This window comes from Oryzias latipes, chromosome 19 (assembly GCF_053564925.1).
Source record: "Oryzias latipes strain Hd-rR chromosome 19, Olatipes_Hd-rR_3.1".
NCBI classification, from domain to species: domain Eukaryota; kingdom Metazoa; phylum Chordata; class Actinopteri; order Beloniformes; family Adrianichthyidae; genus Oryzias; species Oryzias latipes.
Genome location: NC_136255.1, coordinates 4,451,116 through 4,475,664, shown reverse-complemented (window position 1 = coordinate 4,475,664; position 24,549 = coordinate 4,451,116). Strand labels below are relative to the sequence as shown.

The 24,549-nt window shown below is 45.0% G+C and overlaps 1 long non-coding RNA gene across 6 annotated transcripts; it reads left to right on the top strand.

Annotated features, from left to right (window-relative positions):
- Window positions 1-6,065: 6,065 nt before the first annotated feature.
- On the top strand, window positions 6,066-11,574 carry LOC144988032 (uncharacterized). Of its 6 annotated transcripts, XR_013651745.1 has the most exons (8): window positions 6,094-6,996; window positions 7,071-7,132; window positions 7,493-7,539; window positions 7,789-8,584; window positions 8,908-9,054; window positions 9,343-9,450; window positions 10,605-10,775; window positions 10,869-11,574. It is a non-coding gene; the product is annotated as an uncharacterized LOC144988032 (long non-coding RNA). The 6 variants fall into 6 exon arrangements; XR_013651746.1 differs by having other exon boundaries at window positions 6,066-6,996; window positions 7,228-8,584; XR_013651744.1 differs by having other exon boundaries at window positions 6,078-7,132; window positions 7,228-7,539.
- Window positions 11,575-24,549: the final 12,975 nt, after the last annotated feature.

The window sequence follows — 24,549 nt, the reverse complement described above, 5'->3', positions numbered from 1 at the left end:
CATGGGGCCACTTCAAAGTACCAGCGATGCCTTCAAATAATGCTAAATAGGAATCAACCTCCACTTCCATGAAAGCAGGAACTAGACGGATGGGTTTGTGTCATTACACACTGCAGAGCGCCCTCTGCTGGATAAATAAATAACTGTATCCACAGATGACAGAAACCCCTGGCTGCAGCCTGCAGAACTGTACGTGACACAGCAGCACAGCAAAATGGAGGAACGCATCAACAAACTCTGCCGTATTCATTCATTCCTTTTTGTATTCCGTTTAGTCCCTTTCGGGGTCACGGGGCTGCTGGAGCCTATCCCGGCCACATGTGGGGGAAGGCAGGGGACACCCTGGACAGGTCGCCAGTCTGTCGCAGGGTAGAATGTCCTCAATCACACACCTATTCATTCTCATACCTATGGACAATTTAGAGATGCCAATTAACCTATGAAGCATGTTTTTGGACGGTGGGAGGAAGCCGGAGATCCCGGAGAAAACCCACGCATGCACGGGGAGAACATGCAAACTCCAGACAGAAAGATCCCCATTGATGTTGTTTTTCATGTCCCCCAGCCGGGACTTGAACAGCCGTTTTAACCATATCATGACTGAATCCTCAGGGATTTTCATACTGAAAAACGTTTTTACTTGTTTTTTCTTTAATTTTGTACATTTGAATATTTGTGTTTTCTACACTTTATACCACATTTATGGAGCTGAAGGAGTGATTATATTTAATTTTGAAGAGTATTTCGATGTTTAGATGACTAAAGATTGTGAAAAGCACTTCCTGTTTTCTCCTAGAACAGCACATATGAAGTCAGAACGACTGACTAAAAGAGAGCTATGATCCCTTGTGCTATCCTATGGGGTCAAGATGAACATTGACGTGTTATTCCTACTATGACAGAGGTGAGAAAAGATGGAGAGGATTTCATGTTATTCCTGGAATCCAGTAAATATCACAAATCATTGAAGAAAAAAGTTTCAGGCTCCCAATTGGAAAAACTCTAAGTGCCATTCTGTAAACCAGATTATCAACAGCTTTAATTCTTTTCCTAAAAACATCGTTCTTTGGTCCAAACCTAAAACACAATTTGCAGTTCAGGCACAATTAGCAAAACTCTGAGTCTAAGCTTTGCAAGATGCATGATATATTCTGACTTTTAAATGACCTTCATCATGCAAAAGCAACTTTGTTTTAGCTTTAAGGGTGTTATTATGTTGATTTCTCAATATGAACCCCAAAGTGGTATTTTGATCCATTCACGCATTTCTGAGTATTCCTCTAAAACCCTGCTCTCTGAGCACCAGCCCCTCCTAATCCACGAAAGTGAGTGGGTCCTCACATTGTAATGTCACAAAGTGAGGAACAGCCCCTTCCAGGAAGGGCTGCCAGCACCGCCCCCAGACTAACACACACAGGCCCACTTTCAGGTAGCAATAATCGGCTAAACGCTCTCATGTCACATGCACATCTATCTTTGCAAAAGTTCGGATGTTGTCTGTTTACGTAGACGAGATGCAGACACAGTTGGCGTCATGAAATGGGCGGCACCCACAAGGAGCGAAAGGCTGAAGAATAGCTTGGTATAGGCCCTTTCAAACATGGTTGCTATTCATACCAATGTACAAGATGCCAAAACACAAATTGGCAAAACGGCTTCTATTACCATTAACACAGTACTGATCAATGGCAGGGCAGTCCTGGAAATATTGAGCGGCTTTTCAAAGATGGATAACGGAGCAAAGCAAGTCAGACCAAGAAGAGTGAACCATGAAGGAAAAAGGTCAAAAGGTCAACCGCCAACTCAGCAGGTTCACTGTTTCATCAATAATACAGACATTCAACAAGAAAATGTCAGAGAAGATGTAGCGTTTTTGTTGTCTGGGACAGTTTCAATTCTCACAAAGGTCTTCTCTTCAGACAGTGGTTTAACACAAATCCCCTATTTGCATTAGTCTTGTTTTCACCTTAGTCTCCATTCTTTAACCTAATTGGATTTGTATCAGCTGGGCGTTGGAAGGTATAAAAGAGAAAACCATCCACTCAGGAAAACTGGTTCCAGGCCACGGACATGGCTTATGGTGACATTTCCAGGGAATCCTGTACAGGTTGGATCAGGCACACAAGATCATTTTTACCCGTTGTCTCAAAAAGTAAATCCCAGATACTGTTTTACTCTAATTTCTTGGAAGGTGGGGGGCATTACTATTCTTTCTAAAGCATTGTGTTTACAGCATGATGTGTTTTGTTTCTGCAAACATGAACCTTTGGGGATTTCTTCATACATGGTGTTTTACGGTGATGTGACTGTAACTTTGCTGCTGTTACTGCAAGACTGTTTGGAATACGTCCCGTTCATGCAAGTGGCTCTAAGTTTCCCTATCAGGCCAAGACGAAGTACACAACTCCGCACCCGCCATCCTTCTCCAGGTTAAGGGTCCCGCAGTCCATCCAGTTCTCCAGAACTAGATGAATTCTAAGTATCGAGCGGTTCTGTTAAGCATCTGCACACTGAGGTGCAGCTCAGACCCTCCATGTATGAAGACAGATTTGGTCAAATATACACATATTCAAGTACTACAGTGGCTTTTTGGTCATTTTACTCTGAAAAGATCTGCTATACCAGGGGTCGGCAACCCATGGCTCCGGAGCCACATGTGGCTCTTTCATCCTTCTGTTGTGGCTCTCTGTGACTTTGGAAAATAATGAGTATTTTATAATAATTCAATTTTATTTTAGTTTGTTCATTTTTCATGGCATTTCAAAGGCGCTGCTGGCTCCGCACGAAGCGCGAGCCACGTAAAAACCAGCTTTGTAATGAGCTCGTATTTATCGGGCGAGACCTGCAGGGCTGATAACAGGAGGAGACACGCGGGGCGGCTTCAATAAACACTCCGATCTTCTGCCGGGAACTTGACGTGCTGCGGGGCAGAGACCAACTCGCTGATGACAGAGAGTTTGCGCCAGTGTTGCCAGATAGAGTCACAGTTTTCCAGCCCAAAAGTCATCTGAAAACCGTCAGACCCAGCCAAAAACCGCCCAACACAACTTTTGTTGATATTTTTTTTCCGTACTGATTTAGCAAAATAAAAGATTTTTCTAAATAAAAGATAGTTCAGACTAATAATAAAATGTGTACAATATTGAATATTTTTTCAGTGGGCCGCCTTCTTCCATTCATTTGCTTGACCCGCTCTATCCCTGCTATAACCTGCGTCCGGCTCTTTCATCCGTGTGCTGCGCTGGAGCGACCTGACTATCGTGTCAACCTATGATGACTGTATTTTGCACTCTCTGTGTAGGACACACTGAGGAGCGCGGGGGAAACAAGTCTCAGCTGCAGAGGGTGTGAACAGGTAGAGAGGAAAAGCAGGTGAAGAGGCGGAGGAGGGGCTTTGGCTTCAAACTCTGTCAGATGGAAGCACGGGCGTCAGATTGAGACACAGCTTTCCCTGCAGGAGTTGAAGCAGAGACTTTCCCTGTGATGATTTTATGAACTCAAACATGAAAACATGATTACCAAGTAGAAATCTTCAAAATAATAAACCTGATCTCTCCACATTCTCAGTTTCTACCATGCAATGATAAACGCATCGCTCCATGCAGCGATCAGACCAGAACCAGTAGCTCCTCCCAACGCGACCGCGGTATCATCCTTTAAAGGACACAATGTGCATTTGCAGCGACGTGTGCTTCAGATGATGTACGATTGGCCAATCTACATGTCAATCAAGTCCCGTACTTCTCAGTGAGGATTTTGATTGGCTGGTGGATTTTAAAGAAGTACTTTTTTTTTTTAAATCTTTTCTGGCTCGTGATCTACACTCATGTCATTGAAGATCGACCGGTCGATCGCGATCGACGTAATGACGTAATTGAATAATATATACATGCATAATATATATAATGATGTCAAAACGGGTTGTGGCTCCGGGTGCTTTCTTTTTTATTAGGGGCGGTCCCAAATGGCTCTTTGAGTAAAAAAGGTTGCCGACCCCTTTGCTAAACAAAACAGTATACAGAATAACATTTTGTTTGCTTTTTATTCATTTGTAAGATTTCTATTTTATTTATTTAAAGTGTGGACGTTTTTCTATTCTCCTTGTTCTGAGCTGTTGGATGGAAATAAAACAAACGTGCCAATGAAACATCCAGTCCTGCAGCTTCTGCACGGAGCAGCTGGAGTTGTGTTACAATCAGAGATTGCACACACAGACCCGCTTTGTTTCCTCAATCCAACACCTGAACACAGACGGAGGACCACGAATCATTCAGGGCTGCTTGATCTGCTGCGACGTCACGGTGGAAGTGGGGGCCTGTGATGAGCTTCTGGGATGTCCCTGAACTGCAGAAGGTCATGGGGGGGGGGCAGGTAGCTGTTGGACGGCGCCGGACCTCATCAGAAGACCTGGGGCCTCATTTATAAAACTTTGCGTAGGATTTGCGTCAGAAGTGGCGTACGGATGAAACATAGGACGTGCGTACGCACAGAAATATTCGGATTTATAAAACCGTGCGCACGCACATCCTACGCATCTTTCCCTTAATAAATCACAACCATTCTAAATGCAGCGCAGCTTTTGCGGCGCCATGACACGCCCATAGTTGCCCATAAATAGTCTGTGAAACGCCCACAAATGAATATTCATTGATTGCGAAATCATGGCAAATACAGAGAGGAAATCAAAAAAACGTAACTTCACTCAATGTGAAGTAGAAGTTATCTTTGGCGAGGAGGAAAAGAGGAGAAAAGTGTTGTTTGGAGGGCACAGTGTGGGCATTACTAATGCCAAAAAGGCACTGAGTGACAAACGGGGGCAGACGCCGTAAATGCTGTAGCCTCACAACCTCGGACCGTGGCCGAAATAAAAAAGAAATGGTCGGACATCAAAGTCGAGGCGAAAAGATGTGTAGCGCTCCATCGACAGAGTGTGTCTGCCACGGGTGGGTGGGGGGGACGACACCGGAGCTGACCTCTCTTGATGAGAGGCTGACGGCAATTATTGGGGAATCCCTTTTAAGTGGAGTTGTGACTGAGGCGCAGGGGGAACACCGACGCGCCAGATGCACCTGGTGACACAGGTAAGAGAAATAACTAAACTGGAAAAGAGAAAAAAAGGAAAATGCAGGGAGAGGATCAGGAACGGATGAGTTTAGCTGATGTCTAAATGCCATCTGGAGTTTTCCTCCAGGTTTGAAAACACAATAATGCAAAGACAGAAACAGCTGATCCCCAGCATAAATGAGAGCCTCCAGGCTTTCCCTCTGTCCGTACTGCGCCGCCACAAACACAGGGGAGATGCCATGGTTGTCCAGAACCTCCCGGTTACTGACCTTCACCAGGATGGACACAATTTGGCCGTGACCCTGGAGGAGAGACGGCGCATTTACAGCTGTTTGTGTGTGGACGCCGTGTGTGTCCTGTTAACCTCTGCGCCCTTAGACAACAGCAGGTCAACCACGTCCATGTGCCCCCTGTCTACAGCTGAGGGAATTACACCTTTGCTACAAAAACAGCAGACAGCACCTGTCAGCGGCAGGTAGCAGCTTCACCTGCATACAGAGGACAGGACAAGTCATCTGGTGATGTCGGCGTGGGCTTTCAGGAGGAGGCGGACCACTCCCCCATGCCCCTGCTGCGCTGCCAGGTAACAAGCAGACTCCCCCTGGTGGGTTTGAGCGTTCACCAAAGCTGGAACTCTTTTGCAGGAGCGACTGTGGTAGGGAACCAAGATGGAAACATGAGTACGGCGAGGCTTGATGGGATCGGCGGCTGCACTTCTAGGGACGTTTAAATGTCGACATAACACAGAAACAAATGCAGAGAGACATTTAGACAATGAAAAACAAGCAGAAATGAAAAAACTCTCTGAAAAGTGGGGCATATTTTTGAAAAAAACAAATTCATAGCAGAAAGATTTATTTTAAAATGGCCAGAAAGTTCATGTCAAATGCACGATGTCTTGATTTAGCTGTACAGGAGGTGGGGATGTTGGACTAGAACAGGTTTCAGCCTGTCCTACCATCTACTGAAAGATAGAATTGATCTAGATAGAATCTAAAGACCCAATGCTGTTTTGAACATAATCTTGTAGCATTTTGGAGGACACATATAAAGAAAATTTAGAACAAATTTGCATTTTGGAATATTTCTTTAGTCAAATTGTTGGGAATCCGGAGCAGACGACAAAATGTTGCTTGAAAAAGAGTTTATTTGTCACGTAGAAAATACGCCGAGTGGGCCACAAGCTGCCTGCTCCCAATGACTAATATATACATTTGAACATGGACAGTGGAAATGTGTCAGTGCTGGTTTTATTGGATCTCATTGCTGCATTTGTTACAGTTGAGCATGTTTTATTACTCAAATGTCTGGAAAACGTGGTGGGTCTCAATGGGCCAGTACTTTACTGGTTCATGCTTGGAAAACAGAAAATATTTTGTGTCCTTTGGTAACTTTACATTGGAGCCAACAGAAATGACCCGTGGAGTTTATGCTTGATCTAAATTCTGTTCTTTTTAACAATAATAATGGATTGGATTTTTCTGCGCTTTTCCAGATGCTCAAAGCACTTACATTGTGTCCATTATTCATTCACTCCTCATTCATACTTGGTGGTGGTAAGCTACTGTTGTAGCCACAGCTGCCCCTGGGGCAGACTGACAGAGGTCTGGCTGCCAGATTGTGCCTACGGCCCCTCTGACCATCACTGGGATCATTCATGCACATTCACATACCAGTGGAGCCACACTGGAGTCAAGGAGGGTGAGGTGTCTTGCCCAAGGACACAACAACATTTCACTGGTGGGAGCGGGAATTGAACCTGTAACAGTCCCAAACATTTATGTGTTTATTCTGTTGTTCTAAATTATATTTTAATTTGCGCCATCTAGTGGTGAGAGCATGTGGAACAAAGTTCAATTAAAGTTCCACACGGACACATTTAACTACGCACCCAGCTATCAGTGCATTGCTGCAGCCACGTGAAGATCTCCGGTAAGATCAGTAGAGATCACATCGATGTATAACAGAATTATCAATGTAATAATTTGTTTATTGTGTTTATTTAGAAAGTTAAAGGAAAGCTGAAGCCAAATGAGTAATTAGCCCCTCGTGGATGTCAGCCCACGAGGTTTGTGTGCTTTTATTTGTATAATTTAAGATTCATATTTTGTAAGCTGTAGAATTATTTTTGATGTATATTTGTGTTTTTTATTTTGCTGCCAGTTCTCACGGGTTGTGAAGACCAATAAACCCTGTTTTAAACACCTCGTGCTCATGCTAATTCCTCGAGGGTGCTACAGAACCGCTGACCCTTTGATCATTGGATGACCCGCTCAACCGCCTGAGCCACTGTCGCCCCATTTCTTTTAATGTTTTATGTAAAGCAATTGCCTTTGTGTGTTCATGAAATGTGCTTGCCTCGTCTAAAAGGGTCTTTTTTTTGTTTTATTCTTTTACAACTCAATAAGTGTTTTCTTGACTCTTTTAGTCAGACGCCAACATCAGCCTTTCATCCAAGGATGAGGAAATGGACAGGTGAGTCTGACAGATCCTGCAGTCTCTGTGGTGGGAGGAGCCAGAATCACTTTATTTAGAGGTGTTTATCATCCTTACTATAAAGGCGGTTTAAAAATCTGTATCAACCGCGATCACAGCTTTAATCAATGAGGAAAACTAAGTTCTTGTTAGTCCTCATCATCAAACCAACGACTGCAGTGTGAGCTGATGCACCGTAGACTCTCCGCGCACGCCCAGACCTCCAGCTTCTTCCTTCTTACTGTGCAGGGCCGCCAGGATTTCTCGCATGCACGCACTGTGGCCGCCTTGTGCAGAGCAGTGGAGCATGGATAGATGGATGGATGGATGGATGGATGGATGGGTGGGTGGGTGGAATAAGACACCCACAGTGTAGAAACGAGCACTACTGCAGGTCTGTCATTCCCACTGCTATCAGACTGCACAACTCTGTATTATCAGGTCATCAAAAATGTGCACATATATAAATGTACCTATTTACTGATTTGTTTGATCTGATATCTGGTGATTTGCAATTGTACTATAACTTTATTTTTCTTTGGGCTTCCTTGATGGGTAAATTTCTCCCTGAGAGATAAATAAAGTTCCATTCAATGTCTCAACCAAAGCAAGAAATTAATTTTCTATTTTTAATTTCATTTTACTTAATTTTTGAAGAGAAAACAATTCCTTCTAAATGTAACCCAGGTTAAAATACCCTTAAAAATAAATAATCCAAAAAATAAAAATATATTAAAATACAAGAAAAACATAAATGGGAAATTGTTCAAAATGTCATTTCATATTTGTTCTCTTTTATTTTGAAAAGTTTTGCAGTCTCTGGGTGACGCGATCCACGTGACCGACAACAGCCAATCAGGTTTTTTCAGATGTGAGAGCTTTCCTGTACGTTAGCAGAGCGGCCATTATGCAGTTTATCAAACGAGGGAGAAGATGAGATGATCAGAGATCGATAAAAGTTTGGTTTTTGTTCATTTTACTCGGTGGTGAAGTTGGGTTTTGCCTGAAGAAAAAAATACTATTTTCATGTACTCAACGGGACTTGGTGAGTGTGTTAAAAATATATTTTATTTGCATAAATTTCATATTTAACAATGTTTTATTAGTAAATGTCGTGAAATAGCAGACTAAGACAGTGAATTTATGTTGTTTTATGATTTTTTAGTCAAGTTGTAGATGTTTTGGCGCGTTAATGTAGGCCTCGCGCGGACATCCAACCGCCATTACGTGATGCGTAACTTGAAATAGTTCTGTTTAAAAAATAAAATTAAAAACAAGGCGACCTTATTTTTATTTATTCGTACTGACTGCCTGGTGTTTATTTAGCTTATTTGAGTGTATTTTATGTTTGTCTGATGGGCCATGAAGGTTGGGCCGAATAAAGCGGATTGTTTTCTGAGATCCATGAGCGGAAGAAACAAGATGGCGAACCAACCCTGAACCATGAAAGTGATCCTAGCGAAGCACCAAGCGCCCTCTGCTGGACACTGGACAACCCTTACTCTACTGGAACTGGTAGGAATGGAAGCGTTTCTGTAGAATAACTGAAAATATAAGTCAATACCAGAAATGCTTTTTCTTTTTTAAAATGGCTTAATTCAAATATATATCTGGTGTGTCAGAAGATTCATAATCCCTGTTGTAAAAGTAAAACATGTTAAAGCGGCCTTTGAGCTCTCATTTGTTTCCTCAGCTGTAATAAAGAAAAACAGGAAAGCATTTAGTTGAATTCTTTATAGCATCAACCAAATGTTTTCCCTAATGTTTAAGTGCCTTACGGGTGAAGTTACACCTTTCCACCAGCAGGTGGCGTTTGAGTCTGTGAGGCGGTATGGAGACTTTAGCCAGCATCAAAATGGCAGAAGGACCAGAGTCATCGTCAGTCGACTTTGTTGCTCTCCAGTCTTACAGGTTGGTAAGGCAGTAAGATACGCAAAATGGATTATAGAAATATAAATATTCAACACATTTAATTGAGAGGTATCACTTTAGTGAACAAATACTGCACTATTATTTAGGGGTCTAACAGTACATTAATCCCCCAAGTATTGTTTACGCGTTTAAGATTCCATCCAAACGCCCTTCATCATCTCCAGATTGTGGAAATGAACCCAAACGACAGAAAAAGGTTCTGATTCTGCAGAGGCTCTGGGAGTTTTAAAACAGCGTCAACAATTCGTGGATTTTCGTTAATCGCGCGGGGGGGGGGGGGGGGGGGGGCGCTGTGGTTCACATAGAGCTGTTCTGAAAGTGTCTGAGTCTCTGTTCACTGAGCTGAAGGCTGGCTGGCTTCTGCTGCTATCAGGACAAAGATTCTCATCATTTTGTGCTTTAAATAAAAAGATTTTTACTTTTTTTCCCCATAAGTGTTGTTTTTTTTTTTTCTGAAAAAACTCAACTTTCAGGATTTGTTCTGTGGTCCAGAGTTCATGGGACAGCTAACAAATCCTGTGTGCACACCTGTGTTTGGGAAAAAATAATTTCTGGATGCTTCTTGTTGGTTTAGTCACTAACCCTGTTTAACCATTGATATTATATTTCATCCACACATTTCTGAGACCTCTATCTAATAACCAGGATCCAAACTTTCCTTCAAACTCCATTGTGTAGAACGTGGTCCATGTTTTCTAAAGATTTGCCTTTTTTCTGAATATTTTTTCCTCTTAAACTGACATTATTGAGAACAAAAACTGATCATGATGTAGAAATCTTTCTCATTAAAAATGACATTAAATATCCTTTAGTGGATTTTATCAAAGGTTTAAAGTCCCACTCTGATCATCTTTTCATTCATTTTCAGAGTTTCCAGTGGTCTCTTCACTATTATTTAGCTAAAATCACTAAACCTGTCTTTTTCTAGGACATAGTTTCTGCAGAGCAGCAGGACTTCATTAGAAATTCACCTCTGAGCTGTGGGCGGGGCCATTAGCATGGAGCCACCTCGCCCCCTTCCCCTAGCAACAAAAACAGCCAGAAATATTAGAGCTATGCAGCCGTACAGTTTGGATGCAGATTCCAGCTCAGACCAGGAAAACAAAGACCTTCATGGATCTATTTGTCTGCAGGATGGTGTTTTCCAGGAGGGGGGTGCCGTTTATAAAAACTTGTAAACTGGCCCACGTGGTTTGTATTTGAATAAAAACAGAAGTGCCTCAAGCTTCAGTCAGTGAGGCCAGAGAACATGGCGGCGTCAGTCAGCAGCTCCGATGCCATTCCTACAATAGGATGGCAACCCAGTAAGATATTCAGAAAAAAGTAATATATTATCATATACGTATAGCCTGAGATATATGTCCTTTAAATCAGCTGTCCCTTCTGTCTCTGTTTAGGATGGGAGCTTCCAGGAGGGGGGTGCCGTTCAGCAGTGGATCCGGGTTTGTGGTGTCGTACGATGGCCACATTTTGACCAACGCCCATGTCATCAAAAAGAGAACAGGAAATAGATCTGATTGTGTCCTCACCCTTTTCCAGGTGGAGCTGAAGAATGGGGTCCCTGACCCCTGTAGTAGGGGGTGTCAAAGATCTGCTCAAATCTGCATTGACTGACACATCACCTGACCTCATCTTAACCCTAACCTCCACCAAACCAACCCCCCCCCCCCCCCCATCCATAGCATAACCTCCACCCATCCCTGACCTGACACTAATCCTAACCCCGACCCCAACCCAAGTGACCCCCCCACCCCTAATCCTAGTTAGGTTATGTGTATATTTGTGTATGTTTCTATGTTCTAAAGAATGTTGTACATTTTTATCACATGTATTAAACTGCCCTGCTATGTGTGTTTGTGTGTATAAATGTGTTGCTGTTTCTCATAGTTCCATCAAATGTCTAAATGTGTAAAATCAGAAAAAGTTAATAAAGGTTTTATTGTTTCATTCTGTAGATTTATTGTATGAATTTATCAACAGTTTACATGAAGTCTGTATTAAAACTATTGCTATAAAGAAAATCAACTTTACTGCTTTTCATGAATAGAAAAATAAATGTTTATCCAGTCTGTGATGGATTCAAATAAAGAGATGATAAAATCTTTTTTTTTTAACTTGTCCTGTCCAACAGCTGGGCAGGCAGATGAGAGCTGAGGGCCTCTTGTGTTGGACATATTTTACTTTAACAAGAGGGGTTATTAATCTTCATACAAACCAAAGGTATGTCTGGATAAACCCCTTTTGTAATTGAGGCCAAACTTTATAAATTTAAACCATGTTTGAAAATTTTGTGTGTTGGACCGGACGGAAAGAAGGGAAGAAAAAGGGAGGGATGTTAGAGAGGGGGGTAGGAGGGTGATAATAGGAGGGGAGGGGGGATAAGACCATGAAGCAGCATAAAGCAACCAGTTTACTGGTTGTTTATCATTACGGTAAGGTTCAAATGTAGTACAAAAAGGGCGGGGCCTGTCCACATACACACTGAAATGTTATCAACATACTTGCTAGCTGCAAAAATGTCAACATGTACACAAAACAGTGTTCACACACGCATACCTATGCCTTTAAACCAAGTAGTGTAAAATCTTTCATTCATTCAATCATGCAAACTATTAGTGCAAAGGTGAGCTAACACCTGTGCTCATGTGAGTGTTTATGTTCTTCTAAAATGGATGGTGGAATGTGAAAAGAAGGAGGAGGAGCGCCCAGCCACACCCAGACCCCCGCCGCAGCGGCAGCCGGAATCCCCCCAACGCCACACGGGAACAGGGAGGGAACAACCGCCCCCCGGGCGACCAAGACCGCCACCCAGGCCAGGGCCAGCAGGATCGCCGCGAGGCCCACAGAGAGCTGGGAGGCATGGAGGGAAAGAGAGCGCCGCCCCAGCCCAACCAGGAAAGCAGCCCCCCCTGCCGGGCCGGGAGAGCCCAACGCAGGGCCCCACCGGAGAAGGACGCCCACAGCCCCAGACGAGCACCCCATCACCACCCAGGAGTTCCGGGCATCCCCCCGCCCCAACCCCAGGTACGAGCCTGAAGTTCTCCATCAGGTCTTTGTTGGTTATTCCATGGAACTGGTCCCGGATCTGTTAGGATTCAGGATTCTTTGTTGTCATTTCACCACAGAGATGAAAGAAAACTTGTATCTCTGGTCCCGGGCCAGCCGTTTAGTGACAAACAGGAAGAGACATGTCAATGTGAAATATGATGATTTCTATAGAGAATTGCACAGCGGAGGATATATGATAGTACTGCACGGGGGGGGGGTTTCCAGTGATCTTCCAGAGTTCAGCGTCTGACTGCTTCTGGGAAGAAACTATTCCTCATCTGGTGGTCCTGCTCTTTATGCTCTGCAGCCTCCTGCCTGAGGGGAGCAGGAGGGAACAGAGTGGGTGAGGGGTGGGTGGGGTCTTTCAGGATGGGGGAGGCTCGTTTCCTTCATCTGGTCTCATAGATGTCAGTGGTGGTCTGCAGGCTGCAGCTTTAGTCACTCGTTGCAGAGCTTTTTTCTCTGCCGCAGAGCAGCTGCTGTGCCACACAGTGATGGAGGAGGACAGGACGCTCTCCACCTCACACCTGTAGAAGGACAGGACCTTCTCCACCTCACACCTGTAGAAGGACAGGTTGCTCTCCACCACACACCTGTAGAAGGACAGGACCTTCTCCACCTCACACCTGTAGAAGGACAGGACGCTCTCCACCCAGGAAATAGAGGCGCTGATTTGCTTTTTTGGCCAGACAGGAAGTGTTGGTGCTCCAGGTATGGTTGTTGGAGATGTGCACGCCCAGATACCTGAAGCTGGAAACTACTTCCACCACAGCCCCTCCAATGTGAATGGGGTGGAGGGGGGTGTCTGTCCTTCCTGAAGTCCACGATCATCTCTTTGGTCTTCTTCACGTTGATGCAAAGGTTGTTGTCTCTGCACCAGCCCTCCAGATGTTCCAGAAGAAAATGCAGAGGTAAATTTGCTGAAGAAATGGCTGAAAATGTGAAGATGTTGAAACTCTGAAACTTAAAAAAATAAAGAAATGATCAAAGTTGACCATAAATAAAGTGAAAACAGCACAAGAACAAAGAAGATATGTTAGTTAAAAATGGGAGCATCGGGTATCATCAAAGCAGAGAAGTTGTTCAGCACAGCTCACGTGTCTCGCCATGACGACGCCACCAAGCAGGTACAGTGGACAGGAGCTGTTCTTCATCATTTAGTGAGAAAACAGCTGTTTGTTTTGTTTGTTATTCCCTCTACAGTCCAGCAGGGGGCGGTGTAGGAGCAACAAGAAACAATGTTTTTCACTAAAAAGAGAAAACTCGTTAAAGTTTCCAGAAGCTGCTGGATCAACAACTGTGGGAGTTCTTGTCAGAATATTCTGATGAAGAGTACAGAGTAGATCAAAAGGCTGGGTCTGGATGTTTCTTCAGGCTGTGCTACAGCGTCTACTCTCAGGTGTGATCTCACTGCTGAGCGGCACGCGGGCTTTGACCTGCTCCGTTTCCGGCCTGGGCCGGTTCACCCGTCCTTAGATGACCTGGTCTCCCCGGGCTCCCCCAGAAAGACCATATCGGTACCGAACTCAGTGCAGACACCCGATCAGCACAGTCCACTGCAGCTCAGAGCTCCTGAGCTCTAACCATCCTCCAGCCTCAGCCTCCATGAGCGCAGATTACAGGCGCGCGCCACCACACCCGGCAGGAAACACAGATCAGCTGTTGGACTAAGATGCTGCAGTCACAGCATCTTAGTCCAAGAAAAGATGGAACTACAGAACTCTGAGATGGAATATCCAGACAGATGCCATCACTGAAGTTGGGGGTGAGTCTTTTTGCCTGTGCAGGTGGGGGTTGGCTTTTATTGGGGGGAGGGGGGCTGCCCTGGGGAGAGTCAACCCTATTGTTGCACTGCCTCGGTCCCGTCGAGGCCTAACCAGGGTTTTCCCAGGGGCGGTGCTCGGGGGCGGGGCCTGGGTTTGCTCCGGGGAGCGGCGCTTTCTTTTCTCCTCTCTCTTTGTGTGGGCTGGGGTGGTGGGGCATGGGGGCACTGCGCTTTGGGAGATGGGGCCCATGGGCTGGGGAGACCTTGGCCCAGTCCTAAGCGGGGGCTGGGGGACAGTTTTTTCACCAACCGGGGGCCAGTCTACCTGCTGTCCCGACTTGCCCCCTTCCTCATATAATCACTTATCAGGGTGATGGGGGGGGAGGGGGTCAGCCTGCGATGCACCTTGTGGGGAGGAGCTACCTGGTAATGGTCCGCCTCCCATGGTTGCCGTGTGGTAACAGGCTCCTCCCCTCTCGGTTTTAATTGAACTTAGACATGTAGGACCCTTGGTGGTGGTGGTGGGGGTGCTTGGACATCACTGCCAGCAAGCAGCAGATGTCTTCTCAGTGCTCCACCCTCCAGTTCTAATTGCACCCTTTAGAAGACACACCCTCTACCCCACAAAAAGTATGCTCCAACACACACACACACACACATGAAATGGATTTTTGGTAACGAGTGGAGCAAAGAGGACCCCCCCCCCCAGGGAACTGTGCTCTGTTCTCTTCGTCACTATCTACACTTTGGACTTCATGTAAAACACCACCAGCTGTCATCTCCAGAAGTACTGTGAGTCTGAAGGAGGTGCTGTGGAGGAACGGTCAACCATCAGGAACTTTGTGAGCTTGTGTGAGAGCAATGACTTGTGCTCAAACATTAGCAAGACCAAAGAGATGGTGGTTGACCCCAGAAGACCAAGAACGGTGGCCCACTTCCCGGAGAACATCCAGGAAGTGACATTGACATGGTCGACAGTTTCAAGGAGGTGTACAACAAACTGGATTGGTCCCTCAACACAGATGACCTGTAAAGGAAGGGCCAAAGTCTCCTCCATCTTCTAAGGAGACTGAGGTCCTTTGGAGTGTGCAGACCTCTGCTCAGAACCTTTTCTGGCTCTCTGGTAGCCTCTGCCTTTCTTTATGCTGTTGTCTGCTGGGACCAAGCAGCACGACCGGGACAAGAGGAGACTGAATGAGCTGGTCAGGAGGTCCAGCTCTGTCCTGGGCTGCTAGCTGGACTCTGTGGAGGAGGTGGGTAAGAGGAGGATGTTGATCAAGCTGCTGTCCATCAAAGACAGCAGCTCTCACCCACTGCAGGCGACTGCAAAATGACTGAGAAGTTCCTGCAGTGACAGATTTGGACACACACAGTGTAGAAACGAGCTGCAGGTCTCACATTCCCACTGCTATCAGACTGCACAACTCTGTATTACCAGGTCTTAAAAAATATGTAAATGTGTAGATGTACCTATTTACTGATTTGTTAGTTTGATCCAATATCTAGTGATTTGCAATCGTGCTATCACTTTTTTTTCTTTGGGCTGCTGATGGCTACATTTCTCCCTGAGATAAATAAAGTTCCATTCTATTATTAATACAAAGCAAGAAGAAATTAACTTTCTATTGTTTTTTTTCTTTTAATTTGTTTTGGAGGGGTTGTTAAATACGACAGAGTTTTAGACCCACCAAAAAAAAAAAAGTAAATTTACGAGTTTTTATCTCCCAAATTTACGAGAAGAAAAGTTTTAGATTAAGGAGAAAACACCGAAGTTGTCCGTTTATCGGAATCTAGCTTGAAGATGAAATATGTGGAGCCTTTTGTGAAGCTTTATTTCCGGATTATTATAGGTTTAAAACAAAGAGATTCTGAACCTTTTGGCGACTCAAAATCAGATTATTTTCCGTGTAGCCGTCTTTCTGGGGTTCGGTGTTAGTAAAGCGGAGTTTCATATGTAAAACAAGGAGCTCAGAGACACGTTTGGGTGTAGAGGATCGCTGCAGCCTTTATTTTCATTTTCATTTTTTCGGAATCTCACATTTCAGAATCAATATTTTCCAAAGTAGCTTTGCTTTTATTTCACATAGCTGTTTTTCAGAATGAATTATTTATTTCTTGATGAGCTTTTTCAGCAGAATGAGTCTGTCTGTCAATCACTGAAAGTGGGTGGTTCTAAACGTTCATTGGCTGATCCCTGAACTGACTCATATTCCTGGATACCCGCTCTGCTGTGTTCCACTCAGAGAGATGACATATTTCAGCGACATCTGCACGGCTTTGCTGACATTAGCTGATTAAATAGAGACAGACAACCTGTCTGCTGCAGAAGATGCAAACATCCACGACTCTATTTTCTAGTTTGAGGGTTTGTGTGAACCACAGAGGAACTTTCTTTAAGCGCCGGTCGTCCACGTCTAGAAGTTCCCGTTGAAAAACACAAGAACACAAAAGACAGCTCTTTAAATAATGACAACACATGAAAGAACTAAACACAGATGCAACTGACCCCAGTAGAACCAAAGGGGTCAGGGCCTGAGAGACAAAGAAAGACCCAGAAACCGAAGACACAAGAGACAAATCAGAAGACACACTGCACAGCAGACATGTGGGGAGCAGCAGAACTGTGAGACAGAAAAGAACCACTGTACATTGGAGCAACTCAGACTAGAGACAAGTTTGTTTATGAGAAATCCAGGAGCAGGTCTTTGGAAACTGGGCTGGAAGCTAAACTAATTTGAGTAAATATTAATAATTATTGACCTCTGAAAACATAGAAGAATGTTTCTGCTGTCTGAATAGTCAGCTGGAAAAATGGTGAGTGAGATTCAGGAAAAGATCTTAAAGGCAGTTTCCTTTCCAACACATGTATAGAGCTCTGCGTCTCTGTCCATGATCACTGCAGGCTTTGGATTGATTTTCAGCACTGGACAGCTCCCGTGTGGCTTCACAATTGCTGCAGAGTTTGCAAACAGCTCTTGTTCTTGCTCTGTCCTCTGAGAGTCATCTCCAATGGATGTTAAAAAAAAGACTACTGCCGCCTGTGGAAAGAACACTAGTTAAAAGAAATCAACTGACATTGAGATCCAGCTTCAAGAAGAGGAACAAAACTCAAAGGTTTCCATGAATCTGGAAGATGTGGAAGGAGCTTCAGAAGAACTTCATCTCCATCAGACAGACCCAATGACACAACTGTTGGTAATGAACTAAAAACTATTGCTGGGGAAGGTCCATCACCAACAGAACTTCTAAAAGGACAGGAAGGCTTGGCTCTGCTGTGAGACAACAGTCTCTGGGAATCTTTTCATACCAAGAGGCAGCTCAGCCGTACGAGCATCGCCGCAGTGCCCATCCAGACCGGGACAGCAAGGGGTCCAATTCACAGCCGGGAGGCTGCAATGTTAAACTCCAGCTGCCCCAGCAAGGGCAACAACTGCAGCAACAACCACCGACCAAGCCGGCAAGTCCTGGCATTGAAAAACAGACATGACTCAGTTTAAAAGTGGTTTTCAGGAGGTTCTTGCTCTGCAGAACAATTGACTCAAGACATTCATCACACATACCAAGACAAAACAGAACAATCCTACAATCATAAACAGTTCAAGAAGAGACAGCATGAGGGGCAGTGTTATGTGACCATTTTCTTGTCTTTTCAGTATCTTTATTCCAGCTCCAGGTTTCCCAGCCTGCCCCAGAAGCACCTGATTGAGGAGGGTTTAAAAGGCCCTTTTTGGCTCCTCCCTGGCTCCTCCCTTCTCCCATGGCTGGCAGCCACACTAGCAGGATGACTCATGCTTGACAGCAGCCTTTGTCCCTTCTCAGATACTTGTTGTTAGTGTTTCCACATGAGTGGGAATAAACCTGTTTGTTTCGTACCGTAAGCCCTTGGTTGTGTCTTTTATGTTGCACCCACTGAGCCTGGATGTAACATATGGGCGCTCGTCCGGGATCCTCTTGCCCCAGGTGTGAGGTTTGTGATGCTTTGTTGGTCATTGTGGGATTTGGTGTGAGATTGGCTGCCGGTTTGGTTTCTGCATCTGTTTGGGGTGTTAAGTTTGGGTTCCCTGGTTAGAATAGAGAGTGTTCCAGCAGGTTTGATTTCCTCATCTGCCATCGGTTCACTCATTTGTTATTTTGCCTTTTTTATTTTTGAGGTTATCCTGGGTGGGGATTTTGTCCCTGTCAGGGGTAAGCAAGTCAGGACCTTAGCGGTCACTGACGCTTTGCTTTTAAAGCCACCTCAAGCCCGGTACGCCTCAGAAGATAGTTTAGGCTTTAGTTTTAATCAGGCAGGTACCAGGGGCCCCTTTGTTTGTTTAGGGAGAATAAGCTGTGTGAGATCTGTAATTAGTGCTCTTGTTTTCTTGTGGCAGTTTGGGCTTTGGGTTTGCTCGTGGTTTCTAAGTAGTGGTTTTGGCCTGCTGTTTTTTTTGTTTGCTAAAGCATCCTGATTGTTTGCTAATAGCAGGTAGCATAGCTTCCCTTGCTGACTTCATAGAGTCGCCTTCTGAGGAGCTCCTTCAGAAGTTTACTAAAGAACAGTTGTTAAGTTTGGCCTCACATTATAGTATTGACACTGGAGGTTGGAGTAAACGTGGAAAGGAACCTGTTAAGGATTTACTTCGAATTGCCTTGGTTGGGGAGGGGCTGCTGAAAACATCCACCCTTGACCCTTTGGCACCTGTAAGTGTTCCTACTTCAATTTCACCTGACACAGTTTCAACAGATTTGGCTCTGGAGGTGAGACTCAGAGAATTAAGTATGCAGGAAAGGGAGATACAGCTGAAAGAAAAGCAAATTCTGTTGGAACATGAACGTTTTCTAGCAGATTTAGAATTTAGGAGGGCTTCAATGCACATTAGCTTGGAGCAATCAGAGTTTGACGTGGCCCGACATATTAGATTGGTTCCCCCATTTGCTGAAAAAGATGTGGAGAATTATTTTCCACACTTTGAGCGTGTTGCTATCATGTCTAAGTGGCCCAAACAAGCTTGGACACTACTTCTACAAAGTGTTTTGGTCGGGAAAGCTCAAGAGGCCTATTCCTCTCTAACAGTGGAAGAAAGTGGGGACTATGAAATTGTAAAAAAAGCCATCTTAAAAGCATATGAGTTGGTTCCTGAGGCCTATCGCCAACGGTTTTGGGGGCTAATTAAACAGGGCAACCAGCCTTATGTGGAGTTTGCAAAGGAGAAAGAGACACTCTTCAATAGATGGTGCACATCCCAGAAAGCAGTCATTAGATGAATTTAAACAGCTTGTTTTACTCGAGGAATTCAAAAATTGTCTTCCTCCGACTATATGCACTTATCTGAATGAGCGACAAGTTACCACTCTGTCTAGAGCCGCAGTTTTGGCTGATGAGTTTATGTTAATACATAAATTTGACTATCAGAGACCATCGGGAGAATCTAGACCAGAGACGCGTCAACAGAGTTCACCTCCCCGCATGACTAGCTCTAGAAGGTCATTTGAAACAACTGAACGTGTCTGTTTCTACTGCAGGAAGCCTGGTCACTTTATTGCTGATTGCCCTGTTTTGAGTAGAAAGCAGCCTAAACCTATTGGCCTTCTCCATACAGACCTTGGCCAAGAGTGAGTAAGGGGACAGCAACAGAAGGTGGGGTTGAATGCACTTCATCTTTTTTGATGGATGGGTATGTATCTCTTGGTTCGAATTCGAATCAAGAGGATAGCCGTCCAATTAAAATCTGGAGAGACAGTGGCGCTTTTCAGTCTGTAATTCTGCGTGATGTTCCCCCCTTTTCTGAGCAGTCTGAGTTGAAGTGCAGTGCCATTGTGCAGGGGTTTTGTGGTTTTATGACACTCCCATTGCACTCAATCAATCTCAATAGTGTTTTAGTCTCTGGGAAGGTTTCTGTGGCTGTTTGTCCGTCTATACCCATAAATGGTGTGTCTCTGATTCTAGGCAACGATTTGGCTGGGGACAGAGTGTTAGCCGCTCCTGTGGTTACTTCCACCCCTACAGAGCTGGAGTGTCCAGATAAGTTGGAGCAGGAGTACCCGGATGTTTTCCCTGTGTGTGCTGTCACCCGAGCCATGTCTAAGAAGCCCTTAGAGAAAGAGATGGACCCCCATGTTGATTTGTCAGACACCTTCTTAGCTAAATGTGACACGTTTGGTTTTGGTGATTCTTTTCCTTCTCATGAGGACCTTAAAGCTGCCCAGGCTTCTGACAAAAGTTTATGCTCTTTGTTTGATAATGTTGTCCCGGAGGGCGAAGCTGAAAAACTCTCCCGTGCTTATTTCATCAGCAATGGAGTACTGATGAGGAAATGGACGCCCCCTGAGCTAACCTGTGAAGACAGCTGGGGGAGTTTCTTTCAGGTTGTGGTCCCAGTCATTTTTCGTACTGAAGTTCTTTGCCTTGCCCATGATCATGGTTTAGCAGGTCATATGGGTGTGAGGAAGACTTTAGACAGGGTTACGAGGAATTTCTATTGGCCTGGTGTTAAATCTGATGTGACAGGCTACTGTAAAACCTGTCATGTTTGCCAGGTTGTGGGGAAGCCTAATCAGACCATTCCCAGGGCTCCTTTACATCCCATTCCAGCTATTGGAGAGCCTTTCGAGCATGTCTTGGTTGATTGTGTGGGTCCGCTTCCTCGCACCAAGTCTGGAAATCAGTACCTCCTAACTATGATGTGCACAGCAACACGTTTCCCTGAGGCTGTTCCCTTGAGGACAATAACAGCCACTGCAGTGTCTAAGGCCCTTGTCAAGTTCTTTACACTGTTTGGACTCCCACGTGTGATTCAAACAGACCAGGGGACAAACTTTATGTCCAGGGTTTTTTTGCAGGTGTTGCAGCAGTTTTCCATCAAGCACTGCACATCTTCAGCCTATCATCCCGAGTCCCAAGGAGCCTTAGAGCGTTGTCATCAAACATTAAAGACCATGCTGAGGGTTTATTGTCAGGAGTTTGGGAAGGAATGGGATGATGGGGTCCCATTGCTACTTTTTGCAGCTAGGGAAGTAACTCAGGAGTCTCTGGGTTTCAGTCCGGCTGAGTTAGTGTTTGGACATACAGTGCGGGGCCCTTTGAAGCTATTGAAAGAGAGGTGGTTGGAGGAGCCCACTTGCAAGACAGATTTAATGCAATATGTCTGTAGTTTCAGGTCCAAACTTCTGAGGGCATGTGAACTTGCCAGGAAGAACTTAGAGAAGGCTCAAGAAAAAATGAAACTGAGGTATGATAAACACACTCAGTACAGGGTGTTTTCCCCAGGGGATAAGGTGTTGGTTCTCTTACCACTCCCAGGGTCCACCTTGCAATCCCAGTACAGTGGGCCTTTCACAGTTGTGCGCAAAATAAGTGACACTGATTACTTGGTTCGGACTCCTGACCGAAAAAGAAAAGAACGTCGGTGCCATGTGAATCTACTTAAGCCTTATTTTGATAGGGAGATAGAGTCAAGGCCTATTATGTCATTGTCTGTGTCAGTTTCAGACCCAGTGGACACCTTCAATGTGGCTTTAAGGGGCATTCCTGAACGAAGACTCTTGAACTCTGAATTATTTTCAAGTTTGGATGTACATCTGGCTTATTTGGACTGTGAAAAGCGTGCTGACATTGTTGCTATCCTTCACAGGTATCTAGAGCTTTTCTCGGACGTGCCAACTTGCACCAGTGTTCTAGAGCATGACATAGATGTTGGTGACGCTCTCCCTGTAAAGCAACATCCATATCGAATAAACCCAGAGAAGCGTCGGATAATGCAACAGGAGGTATCGTACATGTTGCAACATGGGATTGCTCGGCCTAGCTCCAGTCCATGGAGCTCTCCTTGTCTCCTAGTTGAAAAGTCTGATAAGTCACCACGTTTTTTTACTGATTTCAGGAAGGTTAATTCGTTCACTAAGCCAGACTGTTTTCCTTTGCCCCGCTTGGATGATTGCATTGACCGTGTGGGATCTGCCGCTTATGTCACAAAACTAGACCTACTTAAAGGCTATTGGCAAGTTCCTTTGACCCCTAGGGCTTGTGAGATTTCAGCTTTTGCTACCCCTGATGATTTTTGTCAGTATACGGTCATGGCTTTTGGCATGAGAAACGCACCAGCGACATTCCAACGGCTGATAAACACAGTGCTAAGGGATGTATCAGGTTGTGAAGCTTACCTGGATGACGTTGTGGTTAGCAGCTCTTGTTGGCCTGACCACTTGTCACAACTCAGTGATGTATTTTTGAGGTTGACTAAGGCTAATCTAACACTGAATCTTGCTAAGTGTGTGTTTGGACAAGCTACGGTCACCTATTTGGGAAAAGTGGTTGGTTGTGGACAGGTCTGTCCAGTCGAAGCGAAGATTGAGGCCATTGTGAACTTCTGCGTTCCTAGCACAAGACGTGACCTCAGGCGTTTTCTCGGCATGGCCGGTTATTATAGGGGTTTCTGCAAAAACTTTTCAATTGTGGCTGCTCCGCTAACCACATTGCTCAGCCCAAAGGTTTCCTTTGAGTGGTCTGAGGCTTGTCAGGTGGCCTGTAGCAACCTGAAATCATTGATGGCGTGTGCCCCTGTTCTTGTTGCTCCCGACTTCAACCTGCCATTTAAACTGGCAGTGGATGCCAGTGAGGTTGGTGCTGGAGCTGTCCTTCTTCAGGATCGATCAGGAGTTGAGCATCCAGTTTGCTACTTCTCCCGAAAGTTTAACTGCCATCAACTCCGGTACTCCACCATAGAAAAAGAGGCCCTTGCACTAATTTTGGCTCTTGAACACTTTGAGGTCTACGTTTCCTCCACCCAAACAGTAGTGGTATACACAGACCACAATCCACTGATTGCCCTGCAACGCATGAAAAATTCTAATCACCGTCTGATGCGGTGGTGCCTGTTTTTGCAAGGTTTCATTTTGGACATCCACCATATTCGAGGACGTGATAATGTCCTTGCGGATGCCCTTTCCAGGTCGTGAGTAGCCGAAAACGTTGTGCATGTTGGCGACCAACATGCTTATGGGAGGGGATGTTATGTGACCATTTTCTTGTCTTTTCAGTATCTTTATTCCAGCTCCAGGTTTCCCAGCCTGCCCCAGAAGCACCTGATTGAGGAGGGTTTAAAAGGCCCTTTTTGGCTCCTCCCTGGCTCCTCCCTTCTCCCATGGCTGGCAGCCACACTAGCAGGATGACTCATGCTTGACAGCAGCCTTTGTCCCTTCTCAGATACTTGTTGTTAGTGTTTCCACATGAGTGGGAATAAATCTGGCTGTTTCGTACCGTAAGCCCTTGGTTGTGTCTTTTATGTTGCACCCACTGAGCCTGGATGTAACAGGCAGTTGGAAGCAACGTCAGTGGTTGCAGCTGGATTTCCTTCTAACAACGTAGAAATAGTCTTAGTGTATGAGGTTCCGTTTGTGCCAAAAATATCAAATGGGTTTTTGCGTCCACTGTTATGTCTTTGGTCCATTGTCTATGTCTACTGATCGTGTTTTTGCGTCCACTGTCTATGTTTTGGGGCCATTGCCTATGTCTATTGAACCAGTTCATTGAACATTGGTTCATGTCTATGTACTACTAAGCAATATCTTCTGCATGCCCATGCTTCTTTGATTATTACTTTCTTTGGAACCGTGGATCCTGAGGAACGTGGCGTGGACGCCGAGGACGGCGTAGCGGCTTGAGGCGAAGCATGGATGTCGAGGACGATGGAGTGACGTGAGGCGAGGCACGGACGCCGAGGACGGCGGAACCAGCTTGACATGAGGCGTGGGCGCCGAGGACGGTGGAACCAGCTTGGAGTGTGGAGAGAGGCTCAGGACGGAGGAACCAGCGTGACCAGTGGTGGAAGAACCGAAAGGTGAGCACAAGGCGAGGTAAGTTAAGTAACTTAACTTGATTAACAGATACTACAAGGCCAGACATAAGCACCGGAGTGAGTATAACAAACTGGCACTGTATACTGGTGAGTAGAACCCTTATGAAGGCAGTCAGGATGATCGGTGATGCAGGAAAGCTGGTTCCTTTTTTTTTCTTTCTTTCTTTTAACTTGTTCTGTCCAACAGCTGAGCAAACAGATTAGAGCTGAAGGCTTTTTGTGTTGGACAGGTTTTACTATCACAAAAAGAGGTTATATTGCTTCGAGAAACTAGAGTGTAGATTTGTATAAACCCCTTTTTGTCGTATTTTTTTCTTTTATTTATTTGTTACATTTAGTGTGTGTGGGGAGGGAGAGGGGAAGAATGTGAGGGGGGGTGGAAGAGAGTAAAAGGAAGAAAGGTGAAAAGGTGGGGGATACAAACACTGATTT